The 24,791-nt window shown below is 47.3% G+C and overlaps 1 protein-coding gene across 5 annotated transcripts in view; it reads left to right on the forward strand.

Moving 5' to 3' along the window:
- Window positions 1-434: 434 nt before the first annotated feature.
- IP6K1 (inositol hexakisphosphate kinase 1) overlaps window positions 435-24,791 on the forward strand; it is a 33,927-nt gene continuing 9,570 nt past the window's right edge. The window contains exons 1-3 of one of the 5 annotated variants that reach the window (XM_082768080.1): window positions 435-449; window positions 1,092-1,146; window positions 5,547-5,646. The gene's annotated coding sequence lies outside the window, so the exon portion shown is untranslated. Of the gene's footprint in view, window positions 450-564; window positions 655-1,091; window positions 1,147-5,261; window positions 5,388-5,546; window positions 5,647-24,320; window positions 24,478-24,791 lie in introns of those variants that run through there. The other 4 variants (XM_082768079.1, XM_082768082.1, XM_082768081.1 and 1 more) reach the window with 4 other exon arrangements.

Raw genomic sequence — 24,791 nt, forward strand, 5'->3', positions numbered from 1 at the left:
GCAGTGATTAGCATATGGGTCACTGTATTGGTCTGGGCAGTGATTAGCACACGGGTCACTTTATTGGCCTGGGCAGTGGTTGGCACACGGGTCAGTTAATTAGCCTGGGCACTAATTAGCACACGCGCCCCTCAGGGCAGCCCCGCTGAGGCGGCCCCGGGGTGGGGGGGGCCGCAGCGCCTCAGGCGGGCCGTGGGGGGGCGCCCGCCAACGGCCGCGCGCCTCAGGCAGCGCCGCGCCCATTGGCCCAGCGCCCCCCCGGCGGGCGGCCAATGGGACGGCGAGCCCCGCGGGGGGGGGGAGAGGGGGCGGGGCGTGGGGCGGAGTCACGTGTGCCTAACGTGCGCGGCCATCCGAAGGCGGGCCGCGCACGGAAAGGGGCGGGGCGGCCTCCGGGCGGAGTGACGGCGGGATCGGCCTATCAGGACGCAGAAGCGCCGCTCCGGAGGGTGGGTCCCGGCTCGCGATTGGCTCGGGGAGCGGCGGGGCGGGCTTTGGACGGCGCGGTTGCTATGACGGCCGGGCCCGGGCCCCGCCCCGCCGGCGGCCGCCATCTTGTTGTTGATTGGAACGGCGGGCGGCGGGCGGCGGCGGAGGCACGGGGCGGGGAGGGGGGGGGCGCGGGGTCTGCAGCCCCCGGGCGGAGCCGCCCCGGTGAGCTGAGGGGAACGGGCGGGACGGCTGTGGGGGGTGAGGGCAGGGGGGCGAGGAGCGGGTGCGGCTCCGTGAGGGACGGGAGGGGCCCTGTGGGGACGGGGGGGGGGTCCTGTGAGGGATGAGGGGGGCCCTGTGGGGACGGGGACGGGGGGCCTGTGAAGGATGGGGGAGGATCTGTGGGGGTGGGGGGGGTCCTGTGGGGATGGGGGGGGGACTTGTGGGGATGGGGGGGGGCTTGTGGGGATGGGGGGGGCTTGTGGGGATAGCGGGAGGGTCCTGTGGGGATGGGGGGGGGGTCCCTGTGGGGATGGGGGGGGTCCTGTGGGGATAGGGGGGGTCCAGGCGCGGCCCCGTGAAGGGGGGGTGACCCAGGCGCGGCCCCGTGCCCGGCCGCCAGAGCGAGCATCCCTCCCGTTGTGCCGTTCTCTCCGCAGAGGCTGATGCAGGAAGGAGCCCGGCGAGCCGCACTGCTGACATGAGGCCAGGATGGTGAGGAAGCCGCCGGGGCCGGGGGCTCATCTTGCGCCCCACTGCAGGGGAAGGGAGCGGGCTGCATGTCACTAAGCTGCCCGCACTTGGCTTGCCGGGAGGTGCCAGCTCGGTGTCCCTGCAGTCAGATGTTCTGCTGGGTCTGAGGGGCTGGATTGCACCCGGCAGCCTTCCCCTGTGCTGCTGAGCAGGACTTGTTTGGGAGGGGTGGTACTGAGCGCTGCTGGGCTTTCTGTTGTTGTGAACTTACACTGATGCCAGGCTCCATCTTAAAGCTCTGAATCAGCAAGGCCTCTCTTTTCTTTCTCGCAGTGTGCTTCAGTGTGTGCTGCCTGTCTCCTCTCAGCCTGTCTCACTGTGTTTCTGCTTCCTTTGCTTCAGATTTATCTGGCTTACCTTGGGATTTAAAGCCCTCCTGAGATGAATCTAAAGATTGACCTTTGCTAACAAAGCGCTAACTGATGCCATAGTGGTGTGGGCATGGGTCTTTATTTATTCTCGAAGTAACATTTCTGGGGTCAGTTGACTGATTTTTGTAAAGGTAACGCGTAGTTTGTGTCACAAAGTAGTGTGCCACAACATCTTGTGCAAAGTCTTCCTAGTGAACTACCGCGTGTGGCCGATAACTGATCTATGTGCTTATGATCAGGTTTTCAAGGGAGAAAATGCCATGTTCTTGTTATACGTCCCCGAACTAGGGCTTTAATTCCTTTTTGCCAGAAAATCTGGCAGAAGCTGGTAAGAGGTTTAGATGCATCATTTATTAGGTGTCGTCATCATAACCCTAAACAAGCCAATTAGGGACGTCTTAATCCTATGTAACAGTTCCTTGTCGCTGAGATCGAGAGGTGTTTTTCTGTGGTTGGGTTCACGTAGCACTGCCCTAAGGCAAGTGCTTTATATCGGTGCTGGAAGCAATGTGGTAGGCTTTGAAAAGATCAAGTATCAACTCTGACACACTATGGTAGCATTGGGTTGTTGCTTCAACCATGTAAAACTCTTACTTTCCATCTCTTTGAGTTGTCCTGTGGCTGAATTTTCATCTGATAGCATTAGGAAGCGTTTTATTTGCTCCCTAGCTCTTTCAGCACAACTGTTTCTGGCTGTCTAGCTCAACAACCTGTGCCATCCTGATTAGAACTTGAGGTGTCCTTTTTATGGCAGAGTCTCTGTTTCCACTCTCATAGGACTTCTGGGAGAGCAGGGGAAGGGATCTTGAGCTCTTTGAGGCAAAAGTTGAATGTGTTTGAAGTCGTTACAGCAGGAATCTGAAGCCGATGGGTGGGAAGGGTGCTGTCCTGTTCTGAGCACAGTGCGCGCTTTTCCTGGGATCGCTTATCCTGGAGTTCTCCAGCAGGGCCCTGGTGGCAGTTCTGCGTGTTTCTTACATAGAAAAAAGAGCAAGTGAGCACGATTCACTGAAATGAGAAAGGGGGAGTTTCTGGGATCTGCTTCCAGTCACCGAGAGTTTCAGTTGCAGCACCTTCTGCGTGTAGCTCCACAGCCACTTTAAGCTCAAGTAAGTATAGACCCTGGCCCCCAGGAGGGTGTTGCCCTTTCCCTGGTGCCAGCTGGAGTGTTTGTGCTGGTGGGAATCTGAGTTCCCTGCCTTACCAGTGTGACCACGGAGCTGATCAAGCAGAAGACAGACTCCCCTCCCCACTTTCCTCCAGCTGCGTGTGTGTGTAAATGGCTTTGCTGGCGGTGAGGTGATGGTGGGAGTGAGTAGCTGGTGGTGGAACCGGGCCGTACTCTTGTTCAGTGGTATGCACAGTGAGTGGAATGCTGCAACAATGTTTTATAGACATATAAACATCTATCAATATGTACAGACACAAAGATGTAAAAGATTTAGTGATTAGGAGAAACGTAACAGTAGCGATTGTGTGTCTCGCTGCTTTTTTGAGCAGTGTCTTTGTGTGCTTCATCATAAGGATGGCTGTACTGGGCATGGCCTTCTGGTCAAATATTCTGCAAAGCAAAATCAAAACTAGATGCCCTTTGGGGCATCCCCTGTGTGGTAGACTGTACAAGTCGCACCAACAGGCTTGCAAGTTACTCCGTATTGTTGTTGCCGATATTGAGAAGTCAAGGTTAAAACAGCAAGCATTCAGAGGTCAAAAAATGCCCAGGCTGAAGTTGTACAGGCAGCTGTAATCAGTTAATTAGCCTCCTGAACAAGCATTACAATTTGTTCTTAATCGTGCAGTTGCACGCTATTCTTGTCCACTCTAAGCTCCCTAGTTATTTTTTTCTTCTCTCGTTCCCTCCCCCCCCCCCCACGGAGCTTGTTCATTTATCAAACCCTGAAAATGTGACCTTGTGGAGCTTGACTAGCGCGAGGTGATGAGTCCTGTCCAGGCTGGGAGCTGTCTGCTGACCATCTGCTTACAGGATGCAGTCTCTTGGTTTAGTGGGTCATCAGCTGCTTGCACAGATGTTGATCACTTGTCTTTCTAGATGTCAGTTTTTAGCAGGTTCCTCTGTTCCTGAAGGCTGCTGTGGATCTGGGGAGTTCTGAATGGCGTACTGGGTGATCAGGTGGCACTGTCTTGTGGTTTTCCTCGGAATAAGAAATGTAGGTGTTAAGTTTGAAGCTGAATGTCTGCAGCCTTTACTTGAGAAGGAGGTGTGTTTCCTTCATCTGTGGTTGAAGCCGTAGGAAATGTGACAGAGGCTTTTATGAAGCCGTTACTCAGGCATTGCACCGTAACCTTGGCACTTCACTTGCTGCCATTGGATTGCACAAATCTGCCCATCGCGAGTTAGCTTGTAACGCGTTTGAGCCGTGAGCATCAGTGTTCAGTGCTGGTGCTGGGGTTTATCATCTTGTAAGGCTGCGAGTTCGTACTGACAGAAAACTGCTGTTCCTCCCTCTGACTTTTGGCAGTGTCACGCCCTCAGTGGCGGTGCTGGGCAGGATGTAGGCTTGAACTCACAGAGTTTGTGTGTGGCAGCTCGGCAGAGCCCTAGCTCTGTGCTTCGTAATGTGACTTGCCTACAAACAACTGCTGTTGGTTCCGACGTTGAGAAGGATCAAAATCCAGGCTACTAAATGCAGGGGGTCCCTAGGGAGCTCTGCAATGGGTGAGCTACAAGAAGTGAAAACAAAAATGCGACACAAACCTCTGCGAGAGTTGTGTCAAGTGCTTGCATTCCTCGCTGTAAACTGAAGGAACCCCTCAGATGCAGGGAGGAGCAGCTGGCAGTCTTCCTTTCATATTCCTGCTGTGACAGGAATGCAGAGCAGGATGCGGGCGAGTGTTTAATCTCAGGTTTGTTGCTGCTGTCATAAGGGCGGGGGGGGGAGGAAGAAGAAGTGACTGCGTGGCTGCTTAGTTTCTGTTTTGCAGGCAGTGCTTGTACGCAGTGCTTGTGCTGTTCCGATGTGGCAGCAGCTGTTATTTTTGGCTTTCCCAGTGTGCTGTTCGAGGAGATAGATGTACTGTCTGGTGGGTGCTGTTCTCTTCGTTGGCATGTTGGGGTGCTTGTGCTTCCCCTTCAGGTGCTAACTGCCCAGCAGATAGCACTGAGGTGCAAGCTATTTGCCTTCATTAATTTCTGTATGCATTTGCAGTGGCATTAACTGTGTGTAACAGACATGCGTCTTTAAGCTTTCTTTTACTTTGCATAACCCCTGTCAGTATGTGGAAAGTTTCATTCACAAAAAAGGGTTTTATCCCCTTCCCTTGGAGAAAGGGAATAAGCTTTGCCATTACAGGATGCCTCTCTGTGCAGTGATACCCACAGTACTGATGACATGGGTGCATTTTTTTCTGTTTAAAAATAACACGGTGTAACTGCCGTCATTATATTAGTAGAAGATTGGTGCCGACCGAATCTGATAAAAGCAGTAAAAGAGGTTACGAGCCTTAATGTCTATCCTGGTAGGATGTTGCTACGTGTGGCTGAGAGCGCTGGCAGATAAGCCGTCTCTGATTTAGCTTTTGTCGTTAGAAAGGTTATCTCCTCCAGCAGCCGGACTGCTGCTTTGCCAAAAGTTCCCTCCCTGGTACCAGGAGCTGCAGCGGTGTCTGCTCAGCTGCTGCAGTTTAACGCGCTCTGCTTCAACCTGTCTTCATTAATACCCATCAGTGTGCTGTCTTGTCCAGCAGGCCAGAGGAAGAGCAGACACACACCCCCTTCTGCCCCACCTGCTGGTTGGCTGTTTTCAGCTGAAGGATGGAGGAGGCATTTGGGATCAGCGGTCCCCATAAATTTGTCAGAGCCCTGGCAAGCATGTGAGAGTATTTGTGTCCTGAAGGGCGCTCACAGTGAGCTCTGGTCCCCGCCTTGAGAGGCAGGGTGATCTCAAACATTGTGAGCTGATGAAGCAGGTAAAGCTCTAAACAAAAGCTGAGTTAGTCCTTGCTAACTTGTTTCCGTACAACATCTTGCAGGCTGACTTGCTTCTGGCATCCTGTTCCCTCTTGCTTGTGAGAGGTTGGCTCCGTATCCCAGTGACTGTTCAACAGAGAGAGCTTGGGTGACATCTCTAAGGTAACTTTTCTGTTCTGCCCAGAATACAAATGCAGCCATGTGAAATTATGATGCAAAGAGAATTTAGCTGCTTGCTTTTTACCTCTCATTTCATAATTTTATCCTTCAAGTGTATGATTTGTAGGAAGTATGCTCTCGTCTTCAGAGGAAACTACAGGAGCACCCAGGTGAATGCAATAAACCATAGTGAAAAGCTCACTCCTGTCTTACATTTGTTAACTTTAAATCAAATCAGTGTCAGCTCTTTATAATAAGAAGTAAGCTGCCAGGATTTGGAGGACAACTCTATTATGCTTTAGCAATTCTGGTCATTTAGGTGCCTGAATTGCTGCAATTTCCTTACGATAATTTCAGAACTTGATCACTCTCTTTTTTTTTCCTTTCTGTTTTGAGTTCGGTGTGGTAAAAGACAATAGTGTGGCTTGTGAGTCTTCCAGGCTGAAAGGTTGCTGTGTGCTCTTCTGAGTCTTTTGAGTTTGAAAGAAGCTCTACACCTGCTGTTTCCGCTGATTCTTTATCATCAGAGCTATGACTCAGTAGTAGTAACTGTGGTATAAGCATTTGTTTGCCAGACAGACCTGAATGTTTTCATTTTCTCAAGAGACTGCACTTTTAGGTAGTGGTTGTGTTGCACAGATCACTTCTTTGGTGGGGAGGACGCTGGCCTGGGGACCTAACAGTCTTTCCTGGTTTGCAGCGGGCAATGATCAAAAGTGCCAAGCTCCACAGCTACCCTCTTGGGGCAGAGAGAGAGGAGTGGTACAGTGTCTTCTCTGCGGGGGTTCCTCCTGTGTCTTTGTCACAGCCGACTTGTGGCAGGTTCAAGTGCTGATTCAAAGCTGAAATACTGTATGGCTCACATTCTGCTCTGATGGTGCTCTTTTTTTCCTCTATGTGGTCGTATGCTGAGCTGTGTTTTCCCCTTTTTTAAACTGTTGGTGAATTTCAATAAAATAGTGCCTCAGCCTTCATTCAGGTCAGTTGTCCGCTGTTGGTATTGAAATGTTGCCGAGCATTCTAAAAGTGAGTTTAGAAACATTAGATAGGCACACGAAGGTAGGGCTGGCTGTTTGTTCTGCGTCCTCTGACAGTACTGTCTAAGCAGCTTAAGCTTGCGTGGGGAGGGCAGTGGTGATCTCATTACAGCTAACTATAGGTGATAAGCAGCTTTGACCACCAAAACCAGCGCAGCAGAGTATGCAGATGTTTGTGAGTTATTTAAAGCAGGAAGGGTTTGGGAGAGAAGCCTAGGGGCCGATGTAGCCCTGTGTTGCAGTGGCAGAATCAAACCAAGGAGGAACTTCCACGAAGCCATCGCAGCCATTGTGGAACATCAAGTGTAATTGTGCTCTTGTGGTGCTCGCAGCAGTGTTGTGAAGTGTAAGCAAAACTAGCCAAGTCCTGGAGCTTTGGAAGGCCCTCACAACATTTGCTGCTGCCTAGTGGAAGGAACACTTTGCTTTTCCTCCAAACTCTGGTCTATGGATAAAGCTGCGTTAGCAAACCTGAGGAGGCATACCTGTCAGATTCAAGGGGGTTGACTCTCGTGCAAAACACGGGTGGAAAATAAAAAAGGCCTTCTTATCCTCAGACTTCTAAGTCTGTCTCCAAAGGATTGTTAAAGCAGTTTGAAGGATCAGTTCATGTTAAAACACTTTTTCCTTTTTTTTTTTTTTTTTTTTTTTTGTAGATTGTTGTGGAGTTAAGTTGTTGAAGAAAACAAAAGCCCACGTCAGGTTAATCATGAATATACAGATTTTTGCCTAGATGAAGTGCGACTGTATGCAAGATAATTGTGGGCATCCTTGCTCTTGAAAATATTGGAATGGTTTGCTTTATTTCCTGTTTGGACTGAATCTTGTCAGTGGATTTATTTGTTTTTTTTAAGCTGCCCAAGTGGCATTTTCTTTGGTTGGGTACAAATCTTCTTTATGTAATGAAGTCTTAATTTTTTGCAGTTCTTATCACAAACATTGACCTGAATACACTTACTAAAATGTGAATGTAAGCTAAATCTGAATAACAAGTGTTATCAGGAGTGTTTTAAATATCTTCTATTTTTGTAGAACTGAGAGAAAATGGCTAACACTGTTAGCCAGGCAGAACAGGTAGCACTGGTTCCAAATAGGTTCTACTCTTTATTCTTCAGGTGCTGTGCATGCTGCTATTTTTCTCGTGTAGTATCAGCACGCTGGGGTTCTTTTTTTGTTCTTTTTTTTTTTCTCCAGAAAACTGCTCTGTTGTTTATTCCTTATTTTAGTTAAGTGAGATCAAATGCATCTTTGTTACTGTGGTCTGTTTGTTAGTCCTGTAGCATCCTTAGGACTGAAACTTCCATGTGTGTTTCAGCAATTGAGAATAAAGAAAGAGAAACTGTTGATGGTTTGGCTTGCATAATACCAAAGTCTTAGAAAAATGATTTCTTGTTTGTAAATGTGGCTTGACCCAAATATTCTTGGTTAAAGTTGTTAAAGGTACTAGATCTACCATTTGCCAGGCAGAAGTAAACCAATCTCTTTATGAACTCTGTGTTCCTGAAACCTAGCAATTAAAGGTTACTGTTTAGATTGTGAAGTGTTTCCAGGCTCCGTTTCTTTTCCTTCATCCTATTGTGATATGACAACCAGAAGAAAATTCAATACCTTTTAGAAATTCTGGTAAGCACAGTGTCATGCAGTAGTGAGCTGGACAGCTTGACTCTTTTGTGAGCAGAAAGCAGTCTGTTGTTTCAGAATTGCTTTCATTTGCAGTTTTCTTACTGTCTTCTTAGAACTGTGTTATTTTTTTACCCATAGTGCTTATTAGCTTATGTCTTTCAGTCTGAGAGGCTACGCTTCTGACAGCTGTTATCACACTATTGAACTGGAGAAGAAGAAGAGTAAATTTGCTTTCCCTAGCTACATCTATCTGGCCTGTGACTTATTGCAACCCCAGTAACCCAGCTGGCTGTGAGACACCTGATTTGGCAGAGTGGTGCTTAGTAGAAGTTGCAACATGAGGTTCCGGTAGCTTTAGAGGAATCTAAGGTGTGAAAAATCAAGGTGGTTTTTATACACTTGGGACAGACCTGCTATTAAAAGTGAACTTGCCACAGCCTGTGTTCTCAACATGGATATGTGTTGTGCCTTTTTAGCACATGTGGTAAAAATCATTTTTATATATATACATGCAGATGTCGCACCTCGTGGACGCAGAAAATCTGCCTTTAGATCAGATTTAACAAATGACTTTTTGTTTTGACTTCAGAGCTCTGTTACTTAGCCAGTGACCTCAGTTGCAATTGGCATTCTCGCTGGAGAGAGCTTCGAGCTCTGCTTAAGCAGCTTAACATCTAGATAAGATACTGGAAGTTGGACCTGTAGAGTGTTTATAAGAACTTGTGTGCAAACGCTGCAGTGAATAGGAAGCTAAATATAGGCTTCGTCTGATTCTTCTGTTGAAAAGGAGAAGTTTTGTGTTTCAGACCTGCAGCATAGAACTGGCTGCTGTGGTAGAGTTCTGAGGCCTGCTGTCTGGTGTTGGCATATGGAGTAAGAAGAGAAATAGTGAAGACTTGGAGTATTAAAGGGCTCTTTCCTTTGGAAGGAGCTTAAAAATACAGTGCTGTGAATTGTGTTCAGGGACTGTTGTTTTGGCATCTAGGAGCACTCTTTTCCTTCAGTATTGCTTTTTGCAAAGCCCATGTTGCGTTGAGCTCATGAGAAGTCTGAGGCTTGCTAGAAGAAAGCACCAAAGGATGGCAGTGCTGGCTCCTGGTCTGGTAAAATGATCTTGCAGACATTTTAAATGCCAGGTTTTGCTTTTTGCCCTTCAAAACGCATAGCATCTTGCCAAGCTTGAAGCTGTGACTAGCTGTCCTATTCCTGTATCTTCTGAGAAAATAGCCTCAGGTTCAGGCTGCCTTTCATTTTCATTCGAGTGGCTGGGGGCATCTGTGTCAACTCTTTGTCCTTCACCTTCCAGAGCATACTGATAGCCACAGAACAACACCAGAATTACTCTAGATTTTCAATATGAGTGATTGAGTGTCTTGCAGACTATGCTAATCACTAGAAAGGTAAGAGAATAACAAAAGGCGTAGATCACAATCCCTTTCGTGACCCTGAGTTTTATGGTATGTATGTTTTGCCATATTGGATTTTTTAATGTCACTGGGAATGCGGGAGTGTCCTTGTATGAAATGCTCTTTTTGCCTTGTGGCCAGTTTCAAACTAAATCAGCTAAAGGGTAATTTGGTTAGGAAAATTAAACTGATGACAAGTAAGGGGCATAGATTTGCAATGCGATGAAGTGGCTTTAAATCCCTGTGGATGTGCTTATAAGGTTGTTTCTCCTACAAATGCTTGGGACAGCTGCATTAATCAGCACGTTCATCCTTGCTAGTGCAGCTCTGCAAGTGGAATCCCTTAATGTAGATACAGTTACAGTGGTAGAAGCAGGCTTTTAAAGTCTTGTTTTGCTTTGGATATTGAGAGACAGTGGTGTGACTGCTGCTTTGTCAGTGTGACTAGCACATGAGCTCCCAGCACTCTTTCCAAGGAAAAAAGGATTGTGTGAGTAGGTAGAAAAGTATGACTCCAGTGGAGAACTTCTCAATTGTTTTTTTTTTGTTTTTTTTTTTACCATAATTTTTTTTTTTTTTAAAGGGGGAGGGGGGAGGAGGGTAGAAGGGAGGAAAGGTAAGGGGCAGTCCTCTATCAATTGGTCTAATAACAAGATTTTACCTCTCCTTGCAGACCTTGTTATATTTATTCCAGATTGTGTATCTACTCAGCATCGTAGAGCAACCTGCAGGTCACTTTTCTCATGATAAGTTAATCTGTGTCCTGGGCATTAAAAGGCATTATAGCGTGGAGCACAGTGCATCTGGCTGCTCTGGGCTTGCCTGCCTCCCTGACCTTCCTCAGCTGCTTAAGAAAGACCCAGATTTTTTTTTTTAGTGTCAGTGCCTTTGAACGATGTTAGCAGAAGAAAGTACTAGATAACAGCCGTTCCTTCTGCTTTTGGCACAAGAACTTGTTTACCAGGGAGAAGAGAGTTTGTTTGGATAATCCTGCTTTTATGCTCCTAAATCTTTCTGTGGAACTGATGTGCTTCTAGATTGTCCTTCTCCGTTTATGCTGTTTTGAGCAGAAGAGTTGCTAAAGGCTTTGATTCTTTGGCCAAACACAGCACTGCATTCACTTGAAAGCAGCAGTGCCCTAATTTTGGTCTGTATGAACAGACTCTGCTCAAGTTTAGATGGATTGTGCCACAGATCACTGTGGTCTTGAGAAGTTAACTATCACGTAAGATGAAGTTGAATTGGAATGCAAGGGGTTTGGGGAAGATAAAGTGATCTCCAAACTGCACTCTTTTCAAAACTGTATGCAGATAGTTTTCTTGACTATCCTGCTGTTCCTTTTTGAAATGCTGTTTTGCCAGTGATTAAAGAACACCAGGACTGAGTGGTTTGACCAAGATTGGTGCTTCACTGCAGGTTTCAGCAACACCAATGACCTATTCCTGGTTCTTTTCTTTGATTGCATCTTGCTGCTTTGTTTAGATCACCTCATGTGGTTGATGGTTATCTGAAGAGTCTCTTAACCAAGTCAGCTGGGCACTTTTCTGATCAGTTAAACTCCAGTGAGGAGGTGTAAGAATTGCTTTATTTCTCCTGGCTTTAAATGTTTTAATGCAGTTTGGGGCCTGCTGAATAGAAGTGTTCACTTTTTCTGTGTGGGGAAACGTACAGGCATAGCTGAAGCAAAATGTTTGTTCAGCCTTACCTGCACGGACAGACAGAAAATTGTAATGCAAGTGACCTCCCTGCCTTTTTGCACTCAAACTCAACTCTGATGGCACAAATGCCTTGGTATATCTGCCTGGGTATGTCAGATTAAAGTCTTTTTGGGTAGTGAAATTCTAGGTGGTGTGAGGCTGTGAAGTGTACTGTTCCTGCCTTTCGTTACCTGGAGGGATAGGTGGAACTTACTCAGTGTATTAAGGTCACAGCATTCATCTGTTTTTGCTCAGAGGTGCTGTTTGTGTATCATCTGTAGTTCTGGCAGAACTTTGGCAGGTCAGGATGCTCCTCTGATGTGGTCTAGTGGTGGCAAGACCACAGGCAAGAGAGGTGAGACTCGTGCCGTAGCTAAACATACATCTGTTTGTGGACACGAGTGAGAAGTTGGGTATAGTACTGTCGTGTTTACTGATTTGGATCTTAAGCTTGTCCTCTTTGTAGAAGCATGAGTGGTGTTGAATGGGCATTGCTTCAGATGTCTGGAAGGCAGAGATCCTGTAGGCCCTTTAAGAAGCCAGTTGCTGGGAATCCCTTTATCTAATGATGTTCCTTTCCATGTAATTAATTCTCAGACAGCTCAGGGAAAGGCAGTGTATAGATCTGAGGAGGAGATGGATCAGAGTGGTGTCACAGTCCACAGCATATCGTAATAATTGTAAAGTTGCTTTACAGAGTGTTTGAAGCAAGCCAAATTAAATGTGGGTTTTGAAAGGCGTTAAAGAAGCCATTAGCTCGCTTGTGATGGTTCTTTGTGGCAAGTTGGTGTTTGGCTTTGATGAACTCTCAGACTTGATAGGTTTACATCTAGATTTTGTCCTCATTCCTAGGAAACAAAACATCTGTGCTGCTTCCTGAGTGCAAGAGTCAGTGCCTGCTCCTTATCACCTGAATCTGCAATGGGGAAGGAGAGCACAGAGCATGTAGTTTTCATTGTGCTCCTTGGTAGGGTTCCTGGATGTCTACTGCAGGATCTCTCCCTTCAAAATGGGAAAGGTTTCTCTTTACAGCTCCTAAACATCTGCTTAACAGTCGCTGTGCTCCATGGCTTTGGAAAGCCCCTTCCCTTTGTTATGGCTGGGAGCAGGATGTGAGGGCTTTGCTTGTCTTTCTTCAGTAGCCCACAGGTAAAGCAGGACAAGAGAAGAGTACTTGATTATCTGGGGAAGTTTTTGGAGCAGCAGTGTATTGCGGGGCTGTATGCTGGAGGTGAAGGGGAAGCCGAACTCTTTCTTAGTGCTGTGGAATGCAAAAATGCACAAATGGTAGCACATTTTCATTGTTCGTGGTGAGAGGAAGAAGCAGGTGGGAGAATTGTTCTCCACTGGCCCCGATGAGGTTTATTTGTCTTCTGCATTAAGATCTCGAGATAAAGGTTGGCAAGTCACTGCAACGGGATTTTTGCTGAAGTCAGCTCTCAGTCAGCAGCTTGATAGAGTACAATTTCCGTTACTTGTGGAGAAGGCTTCTGAGCAGTTAATGCATATTGTGCAAGTTTTGCTGTAGTTGCTATCTCCCCGTTCATTTTGGGGAAGGGGTGTAGATACTGGAGGGAAAGGACAGGGAGTCTGCATTGCGTGTCTGCATCACAACCTGAGCAGCAAATTGGCTTAGTCAGAACAGCTGGGCTGTGGATTGTCAGGCCGCTTTCTGGCAGGTACAAGTTTCTCTGTGGCTTTAGTGTGTGGGTGGAGAAAACCCAGCTCGAGTCCGTCTCTGCTGCAGGAGATGTGCTTGATTATACCTGTGTCCTTGCTAAAGGGAGTCCTGCTTGGGGAAAAAGCACCTTCTGGGTTTCCTTTTGGTTGTTAGCCCAAGCAAACAATTTTATCTTTGCAAATAGATATTGAAGTTTTCAAATCCACCTCCTTCCCAGAAGGGGGCAGGGGAGACTTAGGAGTTCTGGAGTCCGATAAAAATGTACTTTTGTTTTTGTGTTACGCTTCTGTGCTTGCTTTCAGACACAGCAGGCATTGCCATCGTGTTGGTGGTGTGGGCGTGCACGAAGAGATGCAACAAACCTGCAGCAGTGACCTTGGCCACAAATGTTTTGTCTTCTGGTTCCCCTTTCACTTGGGGAGCATTAAAACAGCTTTGAGTTTTCTCTTACCACTCCCACACATCTTGTACTGAGATATTATGCATGTAAAGACCACGAGAACACGGAGGCATCAGAAATCGTCAGTTCTATACCTAGAGCAGTTTGGCTGCTTTGCATCTGTGTGGGTAACAGTCTTAGTTCTTTATTCCACTTTGTAAATTCTTCTGAATTAAAGCTGAGAAGTCTCTCCGTGAAACTTCAGTTTTTTTTGGGAGGGCCCAGGCTTGCTCTTCATGGAGTTGGCTTCCCCGTGTTAAAGTTACTCGGCCTTGCCAACAATGGGGGAGAGGTGCTTTTGTCTAGCATGTTAGAAATGGGGCCGTGCAACTCCCCAGTGAGTTGGTTTTACGTCCTGCAAAGAGACCTGTGGTTTCTGTGACAACCTGGAATACAGACAGAACAAACACGGCTAAGTTAGGCTGCCTTTCTGTCTTCGAATGGTGGAAGCAGCTGCTTCCTCAGGACAATGCCTGTTCCAGTGTCCAGCCCCACAAAATTCTTGTGGGTGAGTTGGGACATTATGGTCTGGATGGCTGCTGTATGAATATAAGCACACCAGGGAATGCTGCAGAGAGTAAATGGAGTCAGAGGAGGGTGAAGTGGTAACTCAGAGAGCTCTTTCAACACAGCAGGACGATAGCTTTTGAAAGTAGGCTCTTAATCTTTCTTTTCTTCCTGAACATCGTTCTTTACTACAACGCGATAAGGATGGAAGGATGACAGTATTTAAAAGTCTGTTTGGCTGAAATTCACGAGTCTTGTTGCTTATCCGTGTAAATTCATCAGTCTTTTCGTGGTGTATATGGGGAGGTTGACATGAACGTTCTTCAAGAGTACCTTGCTTTGTTTTTCACTTGGTCATTGCATACACGCGATAACCACCAGGCTGCGGTTGTGTGCAGTGCTCGGCTCTTCTGGGCTCTTCTTAAGCCAGTCAAAGCTGGTGTGAGCTCTCATCGAAGATGTGTGTGAAATGCTGAGGCCAGCTTGCTTAAAAAAAAAAAAAAAAAAGGCTCAAAATGTAACGTAACTTAATTTTCAGCTGGTTGCAGCCTCCTTGGGTTTGACCCACCTTCCAGTATAGCAGGTGAGCCAGAGGTTTTTGCCAGTCCAGACCTACCACGTCCTTTGATTTCTCTTCCCTATCCCTAAGGTTTTCCCTGCGGCATTATGTTCAGGGGTTGACAAATGGTGTGAGATACCACAGGAGATGTCACCCCCAGCCCACCCTCCAAACTCCAAGTGACACGAAGTTGTGGATTTCACAACTTGTGGAAGGTGCAGGGTGAACACTTGATAATCTTTTGGGGATTCCCAGCCTGGAAGAGTACTGTTTCATTAGGGCTGCACAGGCTGAGGAATATCTGCTTGTGCCTGAGGAACTGCAATTCCAAAATTCATTATGTGGTGCTTGCTTTGGGATTCTTTTCTCAGTTACTGCCGTTACTGCCTCGCGGCAGCTGGTGCTGCACTTTGGCATTAAGAATTCAGATTATGCTATCTAATGTGGTAGTGTGCTAAATTAAGGTGCCGGTTATGAACAAAGAGGTTAATGGTCTTACATAACATTTGTCTTGATTTTTTTTTTTTTTTTTTGGTGGTGCAGAATTAAAAATAGCAATTAGAAGTTCTGTTTTGTCCTAGTTGTGGAACTTTCTGTGGAAATCAATTATCTGCAGCAACTGCAGCTTTTTATCAGTTGTTTTTCCCACTTAAAAGCATCATAATTCACAAGTTGAGAACAGATACGAAAATCCAAGATTGCCACAAGCTACTTACGTTTGTCTTTCAGTTACTGGTCTCTCAGAAGGCTGTTGGTCATCCTATTTTACCAAAACTACTTAAGGAATACAGTTGAGCTCTGCTATGTTTATAACTTCTGTAGCATCTCTTCACAGGTTTGATTCCTTATGGCTTTTGTGCTTCTTTGGTTACCAGCGTAGCTTCTACATGCTGGTTAAAATGCAGCTCTTGGCTTACCCTAGGTATTGTGCTGTGTGGTCTAAAACAGCCAAAGCCTCAGTGTTCTGACAGATGCATCTGAGAAGCTCTTCTGCTGTGTTTGTCACATGCTTCTCTTGTTCCTGAGCACGTTTTAATCTCAGTGGCTACAGTCTGTTCTGGTTTGGGACAAATGATTACCTGTTAATTCTCATCAATTTCATGATTAAGTGTTAATTCTCATCATAAATCTCTGTTTCCCAGCCCTGCTGTATACTTACGTGTTCCTACCCATTAAGATTTCTCTTCATGAAAACTTACATTTTTCATAACTACAGAATTCATAATGTTTTAACTTGGATTACATTGTGAAGGCAAAACTGTTTATGTTCACCTGCACAGCAGCATGTAGTGCTTCACGTCCATGCACTATTAATGGTAATAGGGAAATAATTTCCCGATCACTGTCTAGGACTTGCTCTGTAGACAGCATTCAGGAATGTCAAAGGCTTGCTCTGTGCAGGTGTTAGTCTGTTAGTCGTGAGGTGCTTAGGGCATGCTTTGGTCTACGTGTAGCCACGTGCTTCTGCTTAGTGCTGTGCCTCTTCACTGCAGCTTTACCCTGGCCTTATTTTGTCATGTGCGTGTTTTACTTGTGAGAGCTGTGAGGAAAGTCAGGTGGCTAAATGCAGTCCGAAATGCTGTCTTTACCAAATTTTTGTAATGTTTAACAATCTTATAATAGTTGCTATTTAAAGATAAATACTTCCAGTGTTTGATCACTAAGTGTCAGCAGATTTTATTAAGATAAACTTCCTACTCTGTGATTTGATATTGTAGTGATTTATGGAGATGTTAGTGCTTACTCATGAACACGCTGCTGTTTTCTTTGAAAAAACCTTACTCTTGTGCAAGGTTGTCCAACTACAGTAGTGCTAGAAACTGTCTTGCATGTTCAAGAGAGAGACAGCTTCAGCTCTGAATTTTGCAGGAGAGAATTGTATGGAAGTAGCCTGGACTTCAGCGTACTGACCGCTAAATGGCAGCAAGGTGACCCACAGAAATTGAATTTGCAGTACCCATGAGGTAAAAGTAGGTCTTCCAGGAATGCTAAAACAGGTGTCGGTCATGTGGAAACGGTTTCAGGTTCAAGTCATCAAACATACCTTAGGAATAAGTGAAATTCTTCTGAGAAGACCCTGCAATGTCACTAGCATTAAGGTACAGCAGCGTGCAGCAAATGGTGAAGTGCGAGATCTCCAGCAGATGAGAGGTGCGTGCATGCAGCTTTTGGGGTGCTGCTGACAGCACGAGACCCCTTTTTGGCGAGGCAGGGGATGAATTGCTTGTTCCAGCTTCATGCCACCTTCAGTGTACCTGGAGAGGCTGTCCCCTCTCTGGGTCTGACAGACATAACCCAGGCAGCAGTTTCGAAGAATTTTTTGCTGTTATTGAATCAGCGTTGTTTGTATAATGTTGTCGTTGATCCTCCTGGCTTTGCTCCTCAGTGCTGCTTGCACATGCTGCCGCTGTTTGCCCTGCCTTAGTTAAACACAAGGGGCTGTTTCTCACTCACCCATATACATATGTTTTAGTAGCTCCCGTGCTCTGAAAGTAAGGCTGGCAACAAATCAATCAGATTTATTTTTGAGGAAATAAGATATCGGGAGTATTAATGATGTGTTATGAGAACTTAGTGTGAAGAATTAACTGTTCATTTTCTTATATGCAATTTAAATCCTTTGTGCAAAAGTTTGTTTTTATATAAATGTTACTCAGACAAAATTTCACAGCAAGACTGTGATGAGTAAGAGAGCAGCTTCACAGTTACTTGAAGCTGAGCTTTAGCCTTTCTTCCCCTATGTTTAGTCGGTTTTCTGTCTTTGTTTTGATGCTCTGGATCTGTTGAACCACCTGGTTCAGATTTGTTAGGACCTCGCTGAGCTGGGCCAGACCTGACCCGGCTGGATGAGACAAGGAGCTTCTTGTTGTGTTTTCTATGTTGCACACCTAGTTTCCTACCAGATCAGACCTTAATCTAACTGTTGGCAAGGATGCTGGCAGAAAGCAGATGCTGGGAGAGTTGAGAGTGTTGAATGACCTTTCTGTTGGGAGCAGCAATGTGTCTTTAAAGTCACGGTGAGACTTCTGAGCATGTGGTTGCAGGACAGTTGAAGTTGAATAATGTTGGCACCGCTTCTCCTCTGCGTGCCTTCCTCTCTGCTGGATGATTCTCCCCTTTCCTTTCAGTAGCATTGGCATTAAACCAGTTCAGGAAGCCACACTGGCAAAAACACTTCTTTTTTTCCTCAGGTTAATTTTTTTTTTGCCAGCTTAGTTTCTGAGCAGGAGCCGGGTGAGTGCCACTGCTGACTCAGGAGAGGGGATGGGGTTGGAGAGTGCTGACTTGGGTTTTACTTAAGCCATGGTGGAGCTATACACCGAGATGCGTGTTAAGGAACAAAAGATTTGCCAAATACTGGTTTTGTTAGTTTTCTGTCTCCTCGTGGATTGATTTGACATCTTGTACAAAGCGAGGCTGCGGAGCAGCCTACAGACGGATTCTTCTCTTCTAGAGCAGACACAACAGGAACTGTAGAAATCTCAGTTTCCTGAAGCTGTTTCATTAACATGCCTCATACCCTGCTCTAGAAGTCAAATCTTAATAGTTATTCATTCTTTTGTGTTGTGTCTTCAATGAGAAAGCCTTACATAATGGCCTGTGATGTGTCTGATGTGGGTACCTGTCACCAGCTGAAAGCAGGGAACTGGGAACGAAGACCTTTCAAGTAGGTTGCTAAGCAGCTGTCCAATGGGAAGTATTTTCAGTTTTTCAGTTGGTTTTGTTTCAGGCAGTATTCGAGCTGGTAATTTGGGAAAAGAGCCTTCAGTCTTTCTGTTGTGGTCACTTCTAAAGTATGCTAGCGTTTCATCACTGCCTGGTGCTTAGTTTGGTTTTCCATCTTTGACTTACATAGAAGTACAGAAATCAGGTTGAGGACTGGTAAAACTGCAGCTCAGCTCCCTGCTCCTTGAATGTCACAGTGGGAACCTGCACATCACATAGGCTTGGAGGTTTGTTTTTTGAATGGAAGCTCACCAAGAGAGTTAATAGTTAGGCAATTTCTATGAGAGTTTTGTTTCAGAATTTGGCCCAAAGCTGTTCGTTCGCATCAGTGACTCTTAGTCATGTTTTTATATTTATTTCAGTGTTTAGACTGCCCAATGACATATAACTTAGGACAAGCAGCAGCTCAAGGGAACTTGGTAGCCATGCCATACTTGTAGGATACTCATCAGCATGACCTCATTTTGTCTGAGACCCTCTGTGCAGCTGCGGGCAGCAGCAGTGAAGTACCCTACGTGCTCAGTGAGTGATCCTGTTCTACAGCAACTGTGAAATAAGAGTTGAGCTGGGAATGTAAACGTTGGCTTTAGGCACAGGGATAACTATCAGCAGTTCTGGCACCTTGTGCTGATACAACTGTTTGTACAGCTGCACAATAGATTGGGGATCTGACCTGAGCTGAAAAGTGATCCTTAAAAACAAAACAAAACAAAATGCTGGTTTATTTTTAACTTCAATCGGTTCCCTGGTTTGTTTCGCTGTAAGCAGTTCTACCAGCACCGTGGAGCTGAGTGGGAGGGTGCTGTTCGTGCTGGTGCAGCTGTCAAAGGGTTGTCTGCGTAACCGTGCTCTGAAGAAATAGCTGAAGGAGGAATTAGAAACTGATTTGTCACAGTTGGTGCCAAAAGAAGTCTGAACATAAATAATTTCTCTTTTTTTTTTTTTTTGAAGCCAGGCATTTGGATTGAGTCGGTTTCATTGTAGAGGATTGCTTTAAAGAGAAACCAAAACAAGCAGTTGTCTCCACCCCAAAATCTGCCCTGTCTTATCAAACTAGGGAGAACATAGTAGATGAATAAAGTATCAACATGCACCTTTTGCTTGAGCAGATCAAGCCTTTGCATGTTTTCTGACTCTGATATCTCAGAGTGAGAGAGATGCAGAACTAGCTGTACACCCAGTATTTTTCCCTTCAATTCAATGTTTTTACACGTTCTGAAAGTAAAAACTAAGTTTATGAAGTGCAGGTATATGAAACTTCTTGTTTAACTTCTAATTTCATTTTTTTCTTCTCAGAATTTCTTGTAAAATAGTTCTGAAAGTGGTTCATACGTGTGCCTTGCTCTTGAGAATTGACCGTTTTTCCTCTTGCAGAATCCTCCCTTCAGCCTCTGTGCTTTACTTCCCGTGTGTGGCAGGTAAGAACCATTAAATCAAAGTTAGTTTTGGTTCCTGTCAACCACCTGAAGTCTGAAAACTGACTGTTGCCGCACTCATCTGGAGTTGGGTGCCCTCACTGGGATTTTCTCATGTTCTTGCACAAGCTGGGAGGATCCTTCCCTATCTTCCCCCCAGCTTTCCAGCTGTCTCGTTGGCAGCCTGAGGGACAGCAGCCCAAGAGGCAGAGCCGTCCCTACTTGTCGAGTCTGTGTGGAGGTGTGAGTGGGAGGTCAGGCTCTAGAGCTGCTTGCAGTGTGTGATGACAGCATCTTTCAGCCCGGGAGCCAGTCATCACCCTGGAGGAGATTAGGCTCAACTGACTTCTCGGCTCTGGCTTTGATGCCTCCAGGAGCTTTTGGGAGCTTTTGAACCTGGAGAAGGTGAGGTGGGAGCTTGCTTACAAGGTGTCCCTTTTTCTCTTCACCATCGTGGCACAAACCTGAGACTTTGAACTGCTTGCTGTGGATCCTTACCTGTTTGATTGGGCAGCCCCTGTGGCACGGAGCACCCCTCCCCAGTGCCACCCACTTGGCTCTGTGCGTGTTACACCTCCTGACTCTCTGCCAGCAGCAGTTTGCTGCGCAGGGTGTTTGGCCTCCAGTTCAGCACAAGCACCGCCAGCACTGACTCATGAGCTGGGGATGTTGTGTCAGCGGGCTGTTGCGCTGCCTTCACCTGCTCAGCTCTCACCTTTTGATGCCGTGGAGGCTGTGGAACTTGGTACCTGCAGCTGACATGAAAGCGCTTCGCTTCTGAACGTGCTCTTGGTGCTGAACTCAGCAGAGTTATTCCGTCCTCTTCCTGTACCGGAGAGGATCCTGGGTGGAGTTAGCAGGAGGATCCTGTAGTCCTTCAGCACTTCCTTAGGGATGTGACTGGTTTGTTTAAGCTTTACTCTTGTGGAAGAGGACAAGGTCTGTGACTGGAGAGCAAGAATGCTTTGCTACCAGCGTTAATGAAAGCTTCAAACACAGGACTTTTTGAGGCAGGACATGAAATTGTTCCCTCTGCTTATTCAGACTAGAAGTTGTGTTGCAAATTCTTTCCAAGTTAGTTTTTGAGCCAAGTCTCTTTAATGGGATCAGTGTGACTGAGTGTTTTGATTCCCCCAAAAACTTTGTGAATGGAAGGACCAGAGGTTTCTGCTGTTAACACCGCTGATGAGTTTTCTGCTACGAGCCCCTTCAAGAAGTGTTATTTATTCTTTTTTTTCCTTGATGGGTTAAGTTGATTCGTGTGGCTTGTGATGGCTGAAAATAAGTTCCTTTCCAGCTGTCTGACCACCGGAGCAGCTGTGCTGAGCAGCAGTGTTTGCGGTGGAGTAGTTTAAAGTGAACCTGTGTGTTCGTCAATGAGATGAAGAGAAGCCAGAAGTGAATGCACAGAAAGCTGACCGACAGGGCCTCATAAGCACTGATATTCCCTAACCTGTCCTCTAGAAAGCATTTGTCACATTCTCATCCCTCCAATGAAATACAAAGCTGATACTGGACAAAGAAAATGCTCTGGGCTGGTACTGATGAAGCAGCCATCTGTTAGGGTGCGTATTCGATCGGGGCCTTGCTGCTCTGGAGCCTGAGGTTGGGCCGTAGCTGGTGTCAGAACCGAGCAGGAAGGTGCCCCGTGCTGCTTGCAGACAGCAGCGTGACAGATGTCAGCAAAGTGTTGCAGAGCACCTGCTCCGTATGTTGCAAACTGTCACAGATGTTTCCTAATGCCTTGCCGTGTGCTACGGCTTCTTGGGGAAAAAAAACAAAGAAGTGAGCACTGTAGCGTGCCAGCGTGAGGAAACAAGGGCTGTCTGCGCCTTGGGTCTAGCAAGCACCTCGTCCCTCCCTGCGTGTGTGCTGTGCTGAGTGTGTAGGTAACGGTAACAGGGCCTTTGCAGTGCCTGCTGATCTGCCCTCTAAACTGAAGGAAGCTAAAATAATCTTCTGTAATCCCAGATCCAGGTACACCCGTTCTGCTGAGCGCTGTAGGCATTCCAGCCGTAGTTAAGACTGCAGAGCTCGACCTCAGGAGGGGCTGAAAAGGCTTGGCTTCCTCTCCTTTCTCAGGAAGCAAAACAGAACATTTTTGGACTCAGAGGCTGCTGGCAGAAGCGATGAAGCTTTGTGATTCATGGGATATGAGCAGGGCACAAATAGCTGTCATTCAGAGCTCTGGAAGACAAGCACAGGGTATGCCTAAGGACTCCCTCTGCAAGCTTAGTTTTATTTTCCACGTGGTCCTTTCTGCAAGTTCACTCAGGCTCCATCTCAAAGCAGATTAGGCTCTTTCCTGACATGCACTTCAGCAGTTGGTGCGTTTGTGCCCTGTTGACAGGAAAACTTGGTGAAGAGAGCGTGCTTCTGTGGAGCTCGAGGCACGGGGAGCACACCTGGGAGTGGTTCTTGCCCTCTCCATGGCCTGAGTGCTCCGGTGTGGTGGGTCGTCCCCCCTGCTCCCACTGTTAAGTGCTGCTCTTCCTCAGCTGGCTTTCTGCAGCAATGTTCCCTAAAACTTGTTCAGCTCTTGATTTATGTCATTGTAGTGCTCTGCTATCTGGCCTCGATCTGTAGAGCCGTGCTCTCTGGGGTGAGGGTAGCGTCTCCAAAAAGAGCTGTATTTGGTAGTCGCTGGAGCACTGAATGAGACCCAGGGGAGGCTCAGGATCCAAAACTAAGCACTCGAGCAGACCAGGAAGGATTGTAGCTTCCAGGATGCCAGACTGGCTGAATGTAAATGTTTCTGGTTACATCCTGAGTGTTGCTGCAGGTTCTCGGAGGGGTGTGCTGCTGTGCAGAGGTCCTTGAAGTCGTCTCAGTCTTCTATTGCCATGTCTCAGGCCCGTGGGCCAGTTTTTGTGCTGTGGGACGCTGATCTTGCATCGCAGCACAGTGGGAGGCTGGGTTTTCTTCTGTAAAAGTTGGGTCCTCCCTGCCCTTGTTCTGCAGCACCGCAGGTCCTGAGGGCAGGCCACGGTCCTAGGAGCTGCAGCAAGGTGATGCTGGAGAGAGACGTGCCAGCTGCTTGTGATGAAGGCACGGGTCAGTGGTACTTAATGCAGGCGGCTCTGTTGTGTAATGCATCACAATTTTAAATGTTTGTTCTCTTTGTTTTGGTAGAAAATAGCTTTACTGGTGAGTCATGAAGCACTGCCAGTATTCCCATCCAAGACAGCTTGTGAAGAGTGGGAACAGCAGCATCCCGATGTGCCCTCTGTAGTTCTTGCACCCATCGCAGGGAAGTTCTGCCATCGCCTCTCATGTGCACGGTGCCTTCTGAGCCCAGTTCCTCTGTCACCTGAAGTGACCCATCCAAGAAGCCATCCCTGCTCTTCCCCCTGCCTTTTTCCGGGGCTGATACCCTCAGACTGTGTTGTCCTGGTGCTCCAGCAGGATCTTGGGCACTGCCTGTTACTGAGGAGTGGGCAATGCCACCAAGAGCTGAGGCGTTACCCCCCTTCGTGGTTATGAAGAGCAGAGTTACCTGCCCTTTCTGACTCTTCTTTGGAAAGGTTTTGTCAGTACAAGAAAATGCAGCTTATTGCTCGTTGTGCCCCTGCTGCTAGAGACGAAGTGTTTGAAACATGAGGCACGTACCTTGGATTTGGAGTAGGTGTGCATCTAGATGTAAATACTGGAGGGCCAGTCCTCTCCCAGTAAGGGGTATTTTAAGTGGGACAATACCAAGAGGCTTGCTTGGCTGAGCTGGTCATCCTCCTGCTGCTGTGGGGGTTACACACAACATCTCAGCCTGATTGGAAGGACTGAACTTCATGAGCCAGCTGAAATAGTTGAACCAGTGCCTCTGTTTAACAGAGGGAGGATGAGTAATATTGAGGCCATCAAATAGGTTTTTTTTTGCTTTATAGTTGTTTGAAACTGCTGGGATTCTTCTGTCTGTAGTTGTGGATGGTGTCCATGTTTAGTAATAACCCTTTGCTCTGAGTTACCCTGAGGAGTGTTGCTAAGCTGTGTGACAGAACATCTCCGTTTTCTCAAGCCTTGTAGCTAGCTGCTGCTTGAACTTCGTCTGTGAAATCCCACAAAGTGTTTTTTTCTCACGCTTGTGTGCAGGAAAACACTGGATATCCTCTGCTTTGTTGAGGGGGTGTGGATGAAGAGGTGGAGCAGTCGTAAGGGGGTTTGGTCTCTCCTCACCTGGTGCCCAGCTCCTTGTTGCATGGTGGCCACAGAAGGCTTTCTGTGTGCCGCTCACTGCCTCGCGGGGGTGACCACACACCTGTAACCTGCCGTGCTGAGCTGTCCTTCACTGACAGGGTTAACAGCTCAGTGTCCATGGACTGCAACTTCACGGATATGAATCCCCTTGGAGGTCGCAAGGAATTAATGAGGAAATCCTTTCCTGAGGAAGTGCAGAGTGTCCTGGCAGAAATGCCGTTACTTTCTGCCCCGCTGCTGCGTGGCCCTCACCAACGCGCAGGGATTGCTGACTGCGTGCTCACCGCTCCTCTTCTGCAGGTGGGAAACAGAGCAGCTGCCCCCAAGGCAGCGCGTGAAGCCTGGTTCTTCCCTTTGTGCTTCTCTTGGAGGTGGCTGGATCCTTGGCAGCCAGCCTGGGACACTTCTCGGAGGCTGCAGCCTGCCCTCGTTATCACTTTCCCTGGAGCCCTTGGACATCTTGAGTCATCTCTCAGGTATCTGCAGGCTGGGCAGTGGAGAAGGCTGGAGGGACTCCCCGGTGTGGGTTGCTGCTGTCCTCACAACAGTTCAGGTAGCGTATTCCTAGCTCAGCAGCCTTCTTCCTTGAAGCAGGCCAAGGGTTTCCATCTCTTGCTCTGGTGACTAAAATCTTCCGGCAGCTTCCTGTCGGTGAGAGCGACCTGCCAGGGGCTGGGCGGGCGCGCGTGTGCCTGCCTGGGTGTTTGTGACCTCCCCCTGAGGTTAAGGAGCGTGCTTGGATCATCTCCCTCCGCTCAGCTGCGGGTGTCGGTGCTTCCTGCTGTCACTGCTGAAGCAGACCCCGAGACACTTTGCTCTCAGGTTTCAGCGTAAGCTGGGAACGGTCCCAGGACTGGAGGTGATGTG

Source organism: Aythya marila, assembly GCF_965140915.1.
Source record: "Aythya marila genome assembly, chromosome: 10".
Taxonomy (NCBI): domain Eukaryota; kingdom Metazoa; phylum Chordata; class Aves; order Anseriformes; family Anatidae; genus Aythya; species Aythya marila.